A 15000-nucleotide genomic window follows, 5' to 3' on the forward strand; every position below is an offset into this window, starting at 1 on the left:
CACGAAAAGGCGAAGCAACCAGAGCATCGGTGGGCTGGCAGAGGAACCTCCCTCCGATTGGGCCACCAAGGTAGAGGTGGAAAGGAGAGGCTGGTGCAGCGGGGTGCCCGAGCCTCAGAAGATAATTGGCGATGCAGCAAGGCCATTGATATCAGCGTGAACTTGTTATCAGCCGGTGCAGTTATCGGGTTACAGCCGTAGCCCTTTCGCCGTGTTTCGCCGAGCTAGCACTGTAAGTCAGATGCTGACCACCGGTTCCCGGCGCCCCAGGACCATGTTTTCAGCGTTCCTTTTCGTGTTGGGATCAAGTTACCGTGCCCTGGCCAAGAACGCTAGCATTGAAGAAGGGGGAGAAAAGTTCTACCTCCCCATCTTCGGTTTATGTAAACGACTAGGGCTCCTTGCATTAGGAAGTATATCACTAGCAATACTCGTGCTCCTCACGGGATGTAACAAATGTTTTATGATTTTCATTAATCACTGATGGTGTGGATATTAAAGTGTCTATGCGAATCCATCCCATGATCAATTGCTATTATTGTTGCAATGGTCGACTTATCTTGTCTGAATAATGACTGATTTATTATTGTATTCATAGCTTCAAAGCGATGGTGATTGGAGTAGATTAGCTCCCCTGATCAGCGAAGCCTTATTTAACTATCAGTCATATGATAACCACACATATGATGGTTAAAACCCTAAAAACTTTGGAACCAGCCAACCATTTTTTTTAATGAAATTAAGCATGAAGACGCAGGCCATTAGTCCCTTCAACTTAAGGGAAAACAAAAGAAGAAAAAAATCAACTCGATTTTCTTCGAAAAACATTTCGCTGTGATTTTGTAATTTGTAACTGCTATTTTGTATACCCTTCCTCGGAGTATGTAATAAAAAAAAAGTTTCATCGAAATATTCCCAGAACTTTGGGAGATATGGATGTTTATGCATTGGAGAATCAAACACTAAAACCCTTATAACTTTGGAACCAGCCCGCAACCATGTTTTATGAAATTGAACATGAAGACGCAGCACATTAGTCCCTTCAACTTAAAAAAAAATAACTCGAATTTGTGAAACATTTCTCGCTGTGACTTGATATTTTGTACTGCTATTTTGTAGACCCTTCCTCAGAGTATGTAATGAAAAAAGTTTCATTGAAATATTCCCAGACCTTAGCGAGATAGGGCTGATTATGTATTTTGACCATCGGGCCCCGTAATGACCTTGACCTTTGACATATCCAATATAAATGTTGCACACAATAGGCTATCGTGTGTCTACATCTACCTACAAAGTTTGGTTGAAAAATACTTAGCGGTTCAGGATTTATCGCAGTTCCTATATTGTGACATGTATACATACTTACGGAATGGAACAATCGCAAACGTTCCCGCTGGATGACGAATTAAGTTATAAAAAACGTATCAGTAAAATAAAATAACAATGAACAGCACACATTCCCTGAAAAGTAATGTAGCGTAGGGGAAAGGGAGAAAAAAAAGTGACACCGCGTGGATTCGAACGTACGTGATTTGAACATGATGAAGCAAGAGTGTCCTAACCAACTGGCCTACTAATAATTTGCAAAAGTGTCATGGAAAAATACAGCTATGACATTACAAACACCATAGGCAATGGATGTTCTGTTTGCCATTCCAATAAGTAACAACGATAACAACTTGATAGGTTTGAGAGTAAACTTGATTTGACATGATACTGTGTTGTCTAAAGTGTTTATTGGATTCTCGGGCAGTTTTATCCCGGACGGCTGCATGTCGAGTTTCAGGAGTGCCTAAGGGCTTCCGGCGGTAGGTAAAAATATTTAATGTTCAAATAAACCCACTTAATTAAAAAATAAACACATTAGACCCAGCCAGTCCTGATCAAGGTGGCCTCCACTATGCCCATGCAAAAGGAATAACGTGAAAGTTGCCCAGTACCACAGAAATTAGCAATTTCGTGTGACTGAGGCTACCAGTACCTGTATTAATATATGAATTATAATTGGCAACGGTAAACGATTTCACACAGATTAGCGCGGGACAAATATTGACAGAATTTCTTTTTTATCATAACTGCAATGTTCTTCTCCCCCCCCCCCCCCCGAAAAAAACCAACAACGCAACACCTCCTCCCTCCCCAACCCCTAAGAAGAACAGGTCCGACAAACCCCTGCGTCACCCAGTACGCTTTTTTTTTAAATTAACGACGCCAATGGAATTTCGATCTCCTGCCTCGGACACTTTCGTTTTGTCACGTTAGGAGAGCAATTTACCAACTTATCTATTTTGCGTCTTGACAGTTCGCGTGAGTGATATTTTAGTGACTTTTGTGACATATAGACTGACCGGAACAAACGCAAACGTCCACCCTCTGGGTGACGAACAACAACACATTTGCATTCAAACGAAGTAGTTTGTTGATCATAGTGCAATTATCCCGTTTGACTTGTGTCTGTTCTCAATATGACTAACATATATATGTACTCATTTCTCCCAAATGGGTAAAGCTATTGAAACTCACTTTGGCTATTGGCTATGAAAACATTTCTCGCTGTGACTTGGTATTTTTTACTGCTATTTTGTAGACCCTTTCTCAGAGTATGTAATGAAAAAAGTTTCATTGAAATATTCCCAGAACTTTGGGAGATATGGCTGATTATGTATTTTGACCATTGGGCCCCGTAATGACCTTGACCTTTGACCTATCCAATATAAATGTTGCACACAATAGGCTATTGTGTGTCTACATCTACCTACAAAGTTTGGTTGAAAAATACTTAGCGGTTCAGGATTTATCGCAGTTCCTATATTGTGACATACATACATACATACATACATACATACATACATACATACATACATACATACATACATACATACATACATACATACATACATACATACATACATACATACATACATACATACATACATACATACATACATACATACATACATACATACATACATACATACATACATACATACATACATACATACATACATACATACATACATACATACATACATACATACATACATACATACATACATACATACATACATACATACATACATACATACATACATACATACATACATACATACATACATACATACATACATACTTACGGAATGGAACAATCGCAAACGTCCCCGCTGGATGACGAATTAAATTATAAAAAACGTATCAGTAAAATAAAATAACAATGAACAGCACACATTCCCTGAAAAGTAATGTAGCGTAGGGGAAAGGGATAAAAAAAAAAGTGACACCGCGTGGATTCGAACGTACGTGATTAGAACGTGATGAAGCAAGAGTGTCCTGGCCTACTAATAATTTGCAAAAGTTTCAGGGAAAAATACAGCTATGACATTACAAAAACCATAGGCAATGGATGTTCCGTTTGCCATTCAAATAAGTAACAACGATAATAACTTGATAGGTAAGAGAGTGAACTTGATTTGACATGATACTACTTTGTCTAAAGTGTTTATTGGATTCTCGGACGGCTGCATGTCGAGTTTCAGGGGTGCCTAAGGGCATCCGGCGGTAGGTAAAAATATTTAATGTTCAAATAAACCCACTTAATTAAAAAAAAAAAAATACATTAGACCCAGCCAGTCCTGATCGAGGTGGCCTCCACTATGCCCATGCAAAAGGAATAACGTGAAAGTTGCCCAGTACCACAGAAATTAGCAATTTCGTGTGACTGAGGCTACCAGTACCTGTATTAATATATGCATTATTATTGGCAACGGTAAGCGATTTCACACAGATTAACGCGGGACAAATATTGAAAGAATGTTTCTTTATCATAACTGCAATGTTCTTCTCCCCAAAAAAACAACAACAACCTCGCAACACCCCCCCTCCCCTCCCCAACCCCTAAGAAGAACAGGTCCGACAAACCCCTGCGTCACCCAGTAAGCTCTTTTTTTAATTAACGACGCCAATGGGATTCGATCTCCTGCCTCGGACACTTTCCTTTTGTCACGTTAGGAGAGCAATTTACCAACTTATCTATTTTGCGTCTTGACAGTTCGCGTGAGTGATATTTTAGTGACTTTTGTGAAATTATATAGACTGACCGGAACAAACGCAAACGTCCACCCTCTGGGTGACGAACAACAACACATTTGCATTCAAACGAAGTAGTTTGTTGATCATTACCAGCTATTGTGTTTTCAGCGTAGCAATAGGGTCCGATATTTAGACGAGACAAGTATAATGCCGACGAGTCGAAGACGAGTCGCATTATACTTGTTCGAGTCTAAATATCGGACCCTATTGCTACGCTGAAAACACAATAGCGATTATATAGCTGTTATGACCTTGATTTGTTGTTCCAAACTTACAAAATGACAGTTTTTGCGTCGATGCGTTGATCTCAGGTTTTGATAGCAGACAAACTTCTTACGCGCATCATGTTCGCGCAGACATGCACACCGCTACACGCTTTCTGACTTTGGAAGAAAAACTGACTCCAAGTGCATTCGACTTCACAACACAGTTGTTGAAACAGCTTTTTAAGTTGTCAGTGTATGCTGTTGTGGATAGAAACATCGCCGTGGTACAGATGGGTAAACCGGAATCATGCGTCGGCCATTTTTCTCAATATGCTTTTGGATATTGAGAAAAATGGCCGACTTCCGTAGCATTATGCTTTGATAATCGGAAGAGCCCATCCAATCACAGCCCCCGAATTCCCCCACGTGTTCATCAGAATAGCTATATAGTGCAATTATCCCGTTTGACTTGTGTCTGTTCTCAATATGACTAACATTATATGTACTCATTTCTCCCAAATGGGTAAAGCTATTGAAACTCACTTTGGCTATGAGCTCGAGGTCCATGGGAATAAACGCTCATAATTATGTCCTGCGGATTGATGACCCTGGTGTCACTCAAAATTATCCCATCAGGAAATGCTATTTCGTATACATGTACTCAAATGTCTCCAGTAAGGACACAGTTATTTTCTCCGAAATTAAGGCCCCAGTTTGTGGTGATTGATATTGATTTGCTCTGTAGTTTGATGATCCTAGTGCCAACATTATCCCGTCAGGCATGAAGATGTATGTCAAAAAGTGGGTTATAAACCATCCAGACAGTTTGAATACAATGCATTATGCACAGCACTTAAATCCAGACGTACAGACACATACCATATCAATATTTTACATTGCAGGACTTCATTGTTAATGGTGTTAATATAACAGCAAAGTTTATTAGAAAATATTTTGTTGATCTTGATGTCCAGATTCCGAGTGCCTGTGATTTTTGGAAACGAAAACATAATGTAGATTTGGATAAGAGAAACTGGTTACTGGCTGTTAACAGCACAAAAGAAGAAAGATTACGTCTGCTGCACTGGAAATTATTACATAGAATATATCCAACCAATATTTTATTAAACAAAATGGGATTACGAACATCGAATAAGTGTATTTTTGGGTTAATTTAGGGAAAGTTTGAAAAATGATTATATTTATTTTGTGAATCATTGTATTTTAATTACCAAAATGACCATTGGAAAATTTAAATATGGGAAAAAGTTAGATGTGGGTGTATTATTAAAAACTGAGCTGAACATTAGGAATAAATTTATGTTATGATTATTTTTATTTATTTATTTATTTGATTTAAAAATGTACACATTTGACTGAGAAAAGAAAAGACCTATGAAGAAGGTTTGCTCCAAGCCACACACACAAACAAAAATAGTAATAACAACAATAATAATAAGGCAAAAAATAATTGTAGTAGCAGCAAACCTGCATGCAGCAGGTTAAAAAACAAATTGAAAAAAATCCCGTCAGGATTTTGTTTTCGTTTGCACCCACTTTTCTTCAAAACTGATAAAACTGTTGACACCACTATTAGGAAGCATGCTCATCGGAGTCGATGCCGAGAAGCTCTGAACTTTGGTGACCCTAGGAACCATATTATCCGGCCAGAAAGGGTTTTAATATATGCTCACTATGCGAGGGAACTTTACACCCAATATCAGCCATATCAGGACCAATCAGCCCGAGATGTCTTATCATTTCGATGAAGAAGACTTTAAATAATAAAACAACAACCACAGCACGAGATGATATACGGAAAGTATTAGGATCCTTATGGTCACTTGTTAATCATCATCACCCCCCGCGGGTTAGGGGGAAGAATTTACCCGATGCTCCCCAGCAGTGTCGTAAGAGGCGACTAACGGATTCTGTTTCTCCGTTTACCCTTGTTAAGCGTCCAGTTGTCTCTCTTGCTCTCCAGTAGGTTTCTCAGCGGGCTACCTGCTTGACGACGTTTTAATTGATGGCAGGCGAACCGTGTAATGTATAGCCACTGCGTGAGTCGAACCGCTCTAACAGTAGCTGCTCCTCTTCACGGCCCCCCACCCCCATCGCTAGCCCCACGCATCCCTCTCTCTCGCCCTTCCTCTCTCCCCCCGTTCCTCTCTCCCCCCTCCCTCTCTCTCCCCCTCCTTCTTTCTCTCCCTCCCTCTCTCTTTACCCTTAATTGTCAATCCGTTTTTCATTTCTAAATTCATACGGATAAATAAAAGCTTGATGTTTAGCAAGAATCACCTCTGATTTGTTATTTGCACTGTCACTGAAGACTAGACCGTCAGTGAAACTTAATACAGTTCGCCACCTGTTTACCTCTTTTAATATTTTAATCCAGACAGCATTATCCACCACTACCCATTATATAAACATTCTATTTTGTGTAGTCCCGATATCAATGTTGCAAACCTTTTGATGCAGCTTTTAATAATATAAGAGATTTGATATAATATATGAAAAACAATATTATTCATTGCTTGATTGTACATGGAAGAAACATTAGGCCTAAGTTTTCTTAGATACAATGTCATAGTGGCTTATTTGACGACTGGGTTGATAAGGTAGCAAAACAAGACGCGAAAAAAGAATTAAACACTATCAACCTGGAAATCCCGTTATCGTAACAATAAATGGAGAGTATCATAGAGGAACAATTCTGATGGACACGTGGGGGAATTCGGGGGCTGTGATTGGATGGTCTCAACATCATCATCAAAGCATAATGCTACGTATACGGAAGTCGGCCATCTCAATGAAGTGAGAAAAAATGACTTTTGTATTGGCAAAATCAACAAGCCGTAATAACTCTAGTTGGCGGGATATATTTTGTTTGTTTGTTTATTTGCTTAACGCTCAGCCGACCACGAGGGCGGTGCTGCTTTGACATTTAACGTGCGCCACACACAAGACAGAAGTCGCAGCACAGTTACATTATTCTGACACCGGACCAACCAGTCCTAGCACTAACCCCATAATGCCAGACGCCAGGCGGAGCAGCCACTAGATTGCCAATTTTAAAGTCTTAGGTATGACCCGGCCGGAGTTCGAACCCACGACCTCCCGCTGACTGGGCGGACGCCTTACCACTTGGCCACCGTGTTACGGTTTGGCGGGATATAATGATCCTCACATCGTTCGAAAAAAGACCAATAAAGCTACCCTTTCAAACCATGTTCTGAGTTTGTTTGCTTATTTGCTATTGTGTTTGGTTATAATATGCTATATAGAATTGTGCATGTGAAGGGATATTATATTTTTTAAATATGGAAACAGTGAAAGCTAATTTAAAATTTATGGACAGATTAAGTCATGAAAATGGCTCTCAGATAACGACGCAAAAAGGAATGTTACAGGAGCAAGTGAAATTTTACAATAACTTGTTTGATAAAAATGGGAACTTTGTTGAGGAGGATGTTGAAAGTAAAGTTCTTAATTTAAATATTCCTCAGTTAAATGGCGAACAAAAATATGTTTTGGAAACTGATTTTACCGTGTTAGAAATCGGCAGGGCGCTGTCTTTATTAAAAAATGGTTCGTCACCAGGTTTAGACGGATTGACTACAAGTTTCATGACATTTTTTTGGCCTAAAGTAAAAATGATGGTGGTTAATTCCCTTCAAAGTGCATTTAGATTCGGTGAATTGTCAGATACTCAGAAAAGAGCAGTTATCACGTTGATCCATAAGGGTAAAGATTTGCCGAGAGATAGCCTTAAGAATTGGAGACCCTATAATCTGTAACAAATACAGATTATAAAATGCTGGCAAAATGTTTATCGCAGCGCTTTTCTTTATTTGGTGTTTAACGTCGTTTTCAACCACGAAGGTTATATCGCGACGAGTTGCAGCGCTTATCTAGTGTTATTTCTGACCTCGTGTCAGAAGATCAGACAGGATTTATTAAGGGAAGAAAGGCAAGTAACTTGATTAGATTAATTGATGATGTCATTAATTACGCTAATGAAAGAAATCAACTAGGTATATTACTTGCCCTTGACTACGCCCGAGCCTACGATTCCGTCTCAAAAGACAATGTGGTCTGGTCCTTTACAAAAAATTGGTTTTGGCGACAAATTTGTTAAATGGATTAAAGTTTTAATGACAAACACCACGAGCTGCATAAATTATATGGGTTGGATTTCGGAAGAAATAAGTGTGAATTCCGGAATCCGTCAGGGATGTCCCCTCTCACCTTGGGCCTTCGTGCTTGCTGTAGAATTATTAGCAATCAAAATCCGAAGTCACCCCAATATTAAAGGATTTGCCTTACCAGATGTAGGTTTTGCAGAACAAACATCGCGTATCTTGAAACTGGCTATGTACGCCGATGACATAACTGTTTTACTTCAAGATAAAAACGCCATGGAAACGGTTTTAAAAATCATTGATGATTTCTCCAATATATCTCGCTTAAAATTAAATAAAAGTAAAACGGAAGCAATGTTGTTGGGATCGCGTAAAAACTGTCAAGAGAAATATTGCGATATTAAATGGAATACCCAGGTTAAAATCATGGGAATTATTTTTAAAAATAACATCCCGGCCTCTGAAATTATGGAAAATTGGTCCAAAAGACTTGAACAAGTTGAACAAATCATTTGCAGATGGTCAAGAAGAAATTTAAGTGTATGCGGCAAAGCATGTATTATTAAGTCCTTCTTAGTTTCACAATTTGTTTACGTTATGCAGGCGCTTCTTGCCCCTGTTAAAGTTCTCGATAAGTTGAATACTATTTTGTTCAGGTTTCTCTGGAAAAGGAAGTATTCAAATGCAAAAGCCTTTGAAAAAGTTAAACGAAATGTATTGTGTAATGTGGTGGAAGAAGGTGGTATTAACATGATAAACGTCCACGATATGCAGACTTCTTTTTTACTCACATGGGCAGCAAAACTTTAACAACAAAAACATGAACCGTGGACAACGATTTCATTAAGTCTTTATCAGGTATTGGGAAGAAATTTACTTTGTTTTAAAGCCACAACACCACTAAAACTGTTCCAAGGCATTGAATGCATTCGATCAAACTTTTGGAAAGAACTTTTTCTTAAAATGGATCTATAATAAAGCATTTATTTATGAGAGAGAAGATCGCTTTGGCGATCAATGTTTGTGGAACAATATAAAAGTGGTTTATAAAAATAAAAGCTTATATTTTAAAAAAAATGGATAGAAGCGCACTTAGATACGGTGAAAGATATTTGGGTTAACGGAGATATGATTCCACAAAGATAGGATACAGTCCCTCTAAAAAATTTTAGTACGGCGCAGTGAAGACTGCTGTGCGAGCGCTTGCACTTCGCAAAAACACAGCCAGCCCGCGAGCAGGCGAACACAATAATGACCTTGACACACGGAACCCTGTGATCATTAACCCCTCCGCGAGAAAGTTTCGCATGCTGATAGTCCAGTCTAAAGCGAGCGAGCCTTGCGCTGCTACATTTTGGTTACATAAATATCAGGTTAAACTAGATCACAGTTATTGGCTGTTACCAAGCAAATGTACAAAACAAGAAAGATTGAGATTGTTACAATGGAAAATACTACATAATATTTATCCCACAAATATATTATTAAATAAAATGAAAATTAGAGAAACAAAATTATGTACATTTTGAAAACACATTGATTATGTTGAACACTTTTTTTGGCATGTGAGAAGTTGACGAGCTTTTGTGAAAATGTTTCCATTATATTTTTAGAAATACAGGATCAAATGTGCACCTCTTTGAACACGATGTCTTGTTTGGTTATCAACCTAGTAATATATGCCAAAATAATAAGGTACTTAATCACATTATTTTGATTGCAAAAATGTGTATTAGTAAATATAAGTATGGTGATAGATACGATTTGAATAGTTTATATTGGAAAATGAAATGTACATTAGAAGATTGTGAGTAATGTATAAGTCGAGATGAGGTGAAGTGATATGTGACGTTTGTGAATATTATGCATGAGGGGGGTGGGAGGGAGCGGATGGACGAGAATAAGAAAAAAAAATTAAAAAGGAGAAGAAAAACAAGAAAGGAGAAAAAAAAAAAGTAACCATGTATGGCTCCTCAATTGCTTTCTGTATACACAACCATGCAAACCACACACAAAAAAAGAAAAGAAAAAAAGAAAAAAGAAACAGGTTTTCTCCAATTTAAACAAAAAAACAAAAAAAAGAGAGAGAGAGAGAGAGAGAGAGAGAAAGAGAGAGAGAGAGAGCGAGAGAGAGAGAGAGAGAGAGAGAGAGCGAGAGAGAGAGAGAGAGAGAGAGAGAGAGAGAGAGAGAGAGAGAGAGAGAGAGAGAGAGAGAGAGAGAGAGAGAGAGAGGGAGATAGAGAGTAGATTGCGTTGTACTGTACTATAACTTGTGATACTTTCTTATGTTTTCTCTTTGTTTATTTCATTGTTGTTGTTGTTGTTTTGTGTTATGTCATGTAAAGGAAATTTAAAAAAAGAAAAAAAAAGATTGTGCTGATGATAAAAGAACTGGAAATGTTTTAAAAAAAAAGTTTGAAAGGGTAGCTTTATTGGTGGTAAAAAAAAGGACGTTAAACCCCAAAGAAACCAACAAAAATGTTTATGTTTGTTGTATATTAAAATGAAAGAGATCTAAAGTTCCATTCTCATCTAATCACACTTTACTGACAGATGTTAACCCGTGATTTGTAAAAATGTAAAAACATTTTACAAATCACGTCGAACCTAAAACCGCGATTTGTAAACATGTAAAAATGTAAAAATATCGCATTCCACAAAGTAATGCATGCCTTTTATTATTATTAATTTGTATTGTTTAGAGCCTCTACGCTGAGTTCCACATCTCATTTTGGTGCAATCCCATTTTGCCGCCGTCTTATATTTTGCCCTATCCCATTTTCGCGACATTTCACAAGCCAAGCGTCATTTTACTAACATGTCATAACAATAGCGCGACATCCCATTTGGCCACCATATCCCATTTGGCCCCCATGCCGTTTCACCGCATTCCATTTAGCCCCCATCCCATTGTTGCGACATTTCACAAGCCAAGCGTCATTTTACTACCGTGTCATAACAATAGCGCGACATTCCATTTTAACACCATCCCATTTGGCCGCCATCCCATTTTTGATTTGTTCTTCTTGCCAAGCCTCACTATACTACTATACTGCGTTATTCAACTAGGAAGACAATCCAAAATGTCGCGAAATAGGGATGGCGGCGAAATGGGATGACGGCAAAACGGCATGGCGACAAAATAGAATGTGGCGCTAGTGGTATGACACGGTGGTAAAATGACACTTGGCCTGTGAAATGTCGCGAAAATGGGATGGGGGCAAAATGGGATAACGGCGAAATGGGACTGCGCCAAAATAGGATGTGGAGTTAATGGTACATGACATGGTGGTAAAATGACACTTGGCCGGTAAAATGTCGCCAAAGTGGGATGGGGGCAAAATGGGCTAACGGCGAAACGGGATTGCGCCAAAATGGGATGTGGAGCTAATGATACATGATATGGTGGTAAAATGACACTTGGCCTGAGAAATGTCGCCAAAATGGGATGGGGCGAATTGGGATAACGGCAAAACGGGACTAATAGATCCCTTGACTTTGGGGTAGTGCGACTCTGTCACTGCTAGCTTTCCACTAGGAGGAAGCGACCGGAATTTCCCAACGATGGGACATCCTAGTAATGAAAAAAAATAAAAAAAATGTTTTTAAATTAACAGAGTCGCGCTACCCCAAAAGTCAAGGTATTTCGTTTTTGTCCCTTGACTTTGGAGATGACAAGAAAATATCGGGCGCAAAAACGTGACTTGTAAAGATTTTGACAAATCACGGGGCGCGCCCCGCGATTTGTAATTTTTTTTACATTTTTACAAATCACGGGTTAACAACACTATACACAACCATCAGTGTGTATAGGAAACAGGTACTTAACGCCTTCGTCCGTACGGGTTACACACTGTGTATAGCCAAGCGGTACCTAATGTGGATTTCGTACGTACAGAAGTCACACAGATCCGTCTGCGTATGAACGGTACCTAAGGTGCTCCTCGTCCGTATGTGTGTGTGTGTGTGTGTGTGTGTGTATGTGTGTGTGGGTGGGTGGGCGGGTGGGTGTGTGTACGTCTGTCTCTGAGTTGGTCTCTCTCTCTCTCTCTCTCTCTCTCTCTCTCTCTCTCTCTCTCTCTCTCTCTCTCTCTCTTCCCTCTTCTTTTCCCTTCCACTCTCTTTGTGCAAATGCATCTTTTGTTTCTTAAAGGTGGTCATCTACATTTTTGCTTTTTTTCAATAATCTTATGGTTAGATTTCGATACAAAATTATGTCAATTGATGAATGAACCATGGGAAAAAAAGTTATAGAAAAAAAAATATATGTAAAAAAAGATTTTATCTTTGGGTAGCGTGACTCACGCTTCCAATATTTTGTTTTCTGTTTGCTGAGAACATGTGCTTTGCCTAAAAATACTGACCAATCAAATTCATGTCACTATGCTATAGCCACGCCCAAACAAGTGCAGCAACAGTTTGACACTGGAGCGCTGTCCCCGCTTTTTTTAAACGCACGAAATGCACGGGATTTGAGAGGAGTTTTGCGCTTGGCATTTTCCAAATAAGGATATCCTACTATATAGCTATTCTGATGGACACGTGGGGGAATTCGGGGGCTGTGATTGGATGGTCTCTTCCGATCATCAAAGCATAATGCTACGGAAGTCGGCCATTTTTGCCAATATCTAAAAGCATATTGTCAATAACAAAGACGCATGGTTCCGGTTTACCCACCTGTACAACACGATGTTTCACTGTCGACAACAGCATACACTGACAACTTGAAATTCTTCTCAGGAATGTTTTTCAGCTTTACAAATGTCGATAGCATACCCTTTTCTGCTAACTTCCCGATGAAACAGGACTAAACCTATTATTTTCTGTCCCTAAACACCACAAAATGCCCAAAGTCGAAAGATGTAGTACAAACAGGGGAGTAAAACGGAACAGCCGTTTTTGTGTGCATGTGAGCTTAGTTCACAGTTGCCGACTGACACAAATTTTCGCATTCGGCTTTTCTTATCTCGTAACTCCACACTCAATACCCCACTTCCCCTATGAAGTATTGATGTACAACCCATGGCACTAACATTCATGTAGTCGTTTATAACTGAGGTTGAAAAATTCGCTTCATGACGGGACAAGTATAAATGCCATTCACCCAAACTGAAAACGTCGCTGCCGTCTGCTCGCTTTGTACGGATTAGCTGTTCTCTTTTCCTCCCCAAGTTGCATCCTAGTTCTTCAGTTGTTTCTAGTTTTCCGTTGATGTTGTGTTTTGGTCTTCTTCATAAGTAGTCTTGTTCAAAATTTTAAAAAACTCAAACTTCTTTTTGTTGTATACGAATGAACTAATAAAAAGCTGTTTAACAGCTGTGTTGTCAAATCGAGGTTTTTTTCCAAAGTCAGTGTGGCGCCTGCGCAAAACTAATGCGCATAAGAAACGGCGTCTGCTATCAAAACCTGAGATCAACGCATCGACGCAAAAACTGTCATTTTGTAAGTTTGGAACAACAAGTAAAGGTCAGAACAGCTATATAATCGCTATTGTATTTTCAGCGTAGCAATAGGGTCCGATATTTAGACTCGAACAAGTATAATGCGACTCGTCTTCGACTCGTCGGCATTATGCTTGTCTCGTCTAAATATCGGACCCTATTGCTACGCTGAAAACACAATGGCTGTTAATACGCTGGAATACTACAATGAATTTTCAAACGGCTACACTGGCTTCGTCTTTCCTGATCGAAAGGGGGTGTATTGTTGATATTTGTAGATAATAGACTCTGCATTTTAATGGTCAAATGGCGATTTTGGTATGAAAATGTAAACAAGGACCTTTAAGTCGTATTGTTCCCAATGAGTTTCTCCGTCTACCACCTCCTGATGAAGTTTCGATTGCAAAACTATAACCTTCCCTCCCCTTCCCCCAACCCCGCCAGGTTTTAAATAGTGAAACAGGCCCACATGATTTGAGTCCACCATTGAATACACACACACACACACACACACACACACACACACACACACACACACACACACACACACACACAAAATGTCCATCCACACACGCCAATACCACAGAAACACACCATTGTTCGCCCATTATAAAACAGCAAATAGGGAGAATGCACATTATATCTGCCATAGATTTTTGCTAATTTTTTTACCCTATTGGTTTCACCAGTCATAGTACTTAGAGCTCAGCGGGGAAATCATCTTCTTTCCTTTATCAGTCTTGTGTGACTTCTCAATGTGTGTGTGTGTGTGTGTGTGTCGGTCCAAAGTACGGGATTGCATTTTCGCTTGGAAGCTTAACAATTAATTGTTGTTCTGATTTTAAATGATCGAAATAAAATTAAAATGTTAATAACAGATTTTTAAAAATGATTGCATTGTATTCTTCATCATTGCCTATTCTACAAAATATTATATGAATATGTTGCGTTTACTCTGTAAATGAGCTCAAGATTAAAGAAAAGAAGTCTTATCGTCGCATGCTTCGCGGAAACCCGCACGGCCCGTCTCGGTCTTCGGGTTTCTTCCAGCAAAGTTTCAGTTGGACTTTTGTTGACTGATACCGGTTTTTGTTAGTGTTGATATTAATTTTTAGAGCGAGGCCG

Source organism: Littorina saxatilis, linkage group LG10, assembly GCF_037325665.1.
Source record: "Littorina saxatilis isolate snail1 linkage group LG10, US_GU_Lsax_2.0, whole genome shotgun sequence".
NCBI lineage: Eukaryota > Metazoa > Mollusca > Gastropoda > Littorinimorpha > Littorinidae > Littorina > Littorina saxatilis.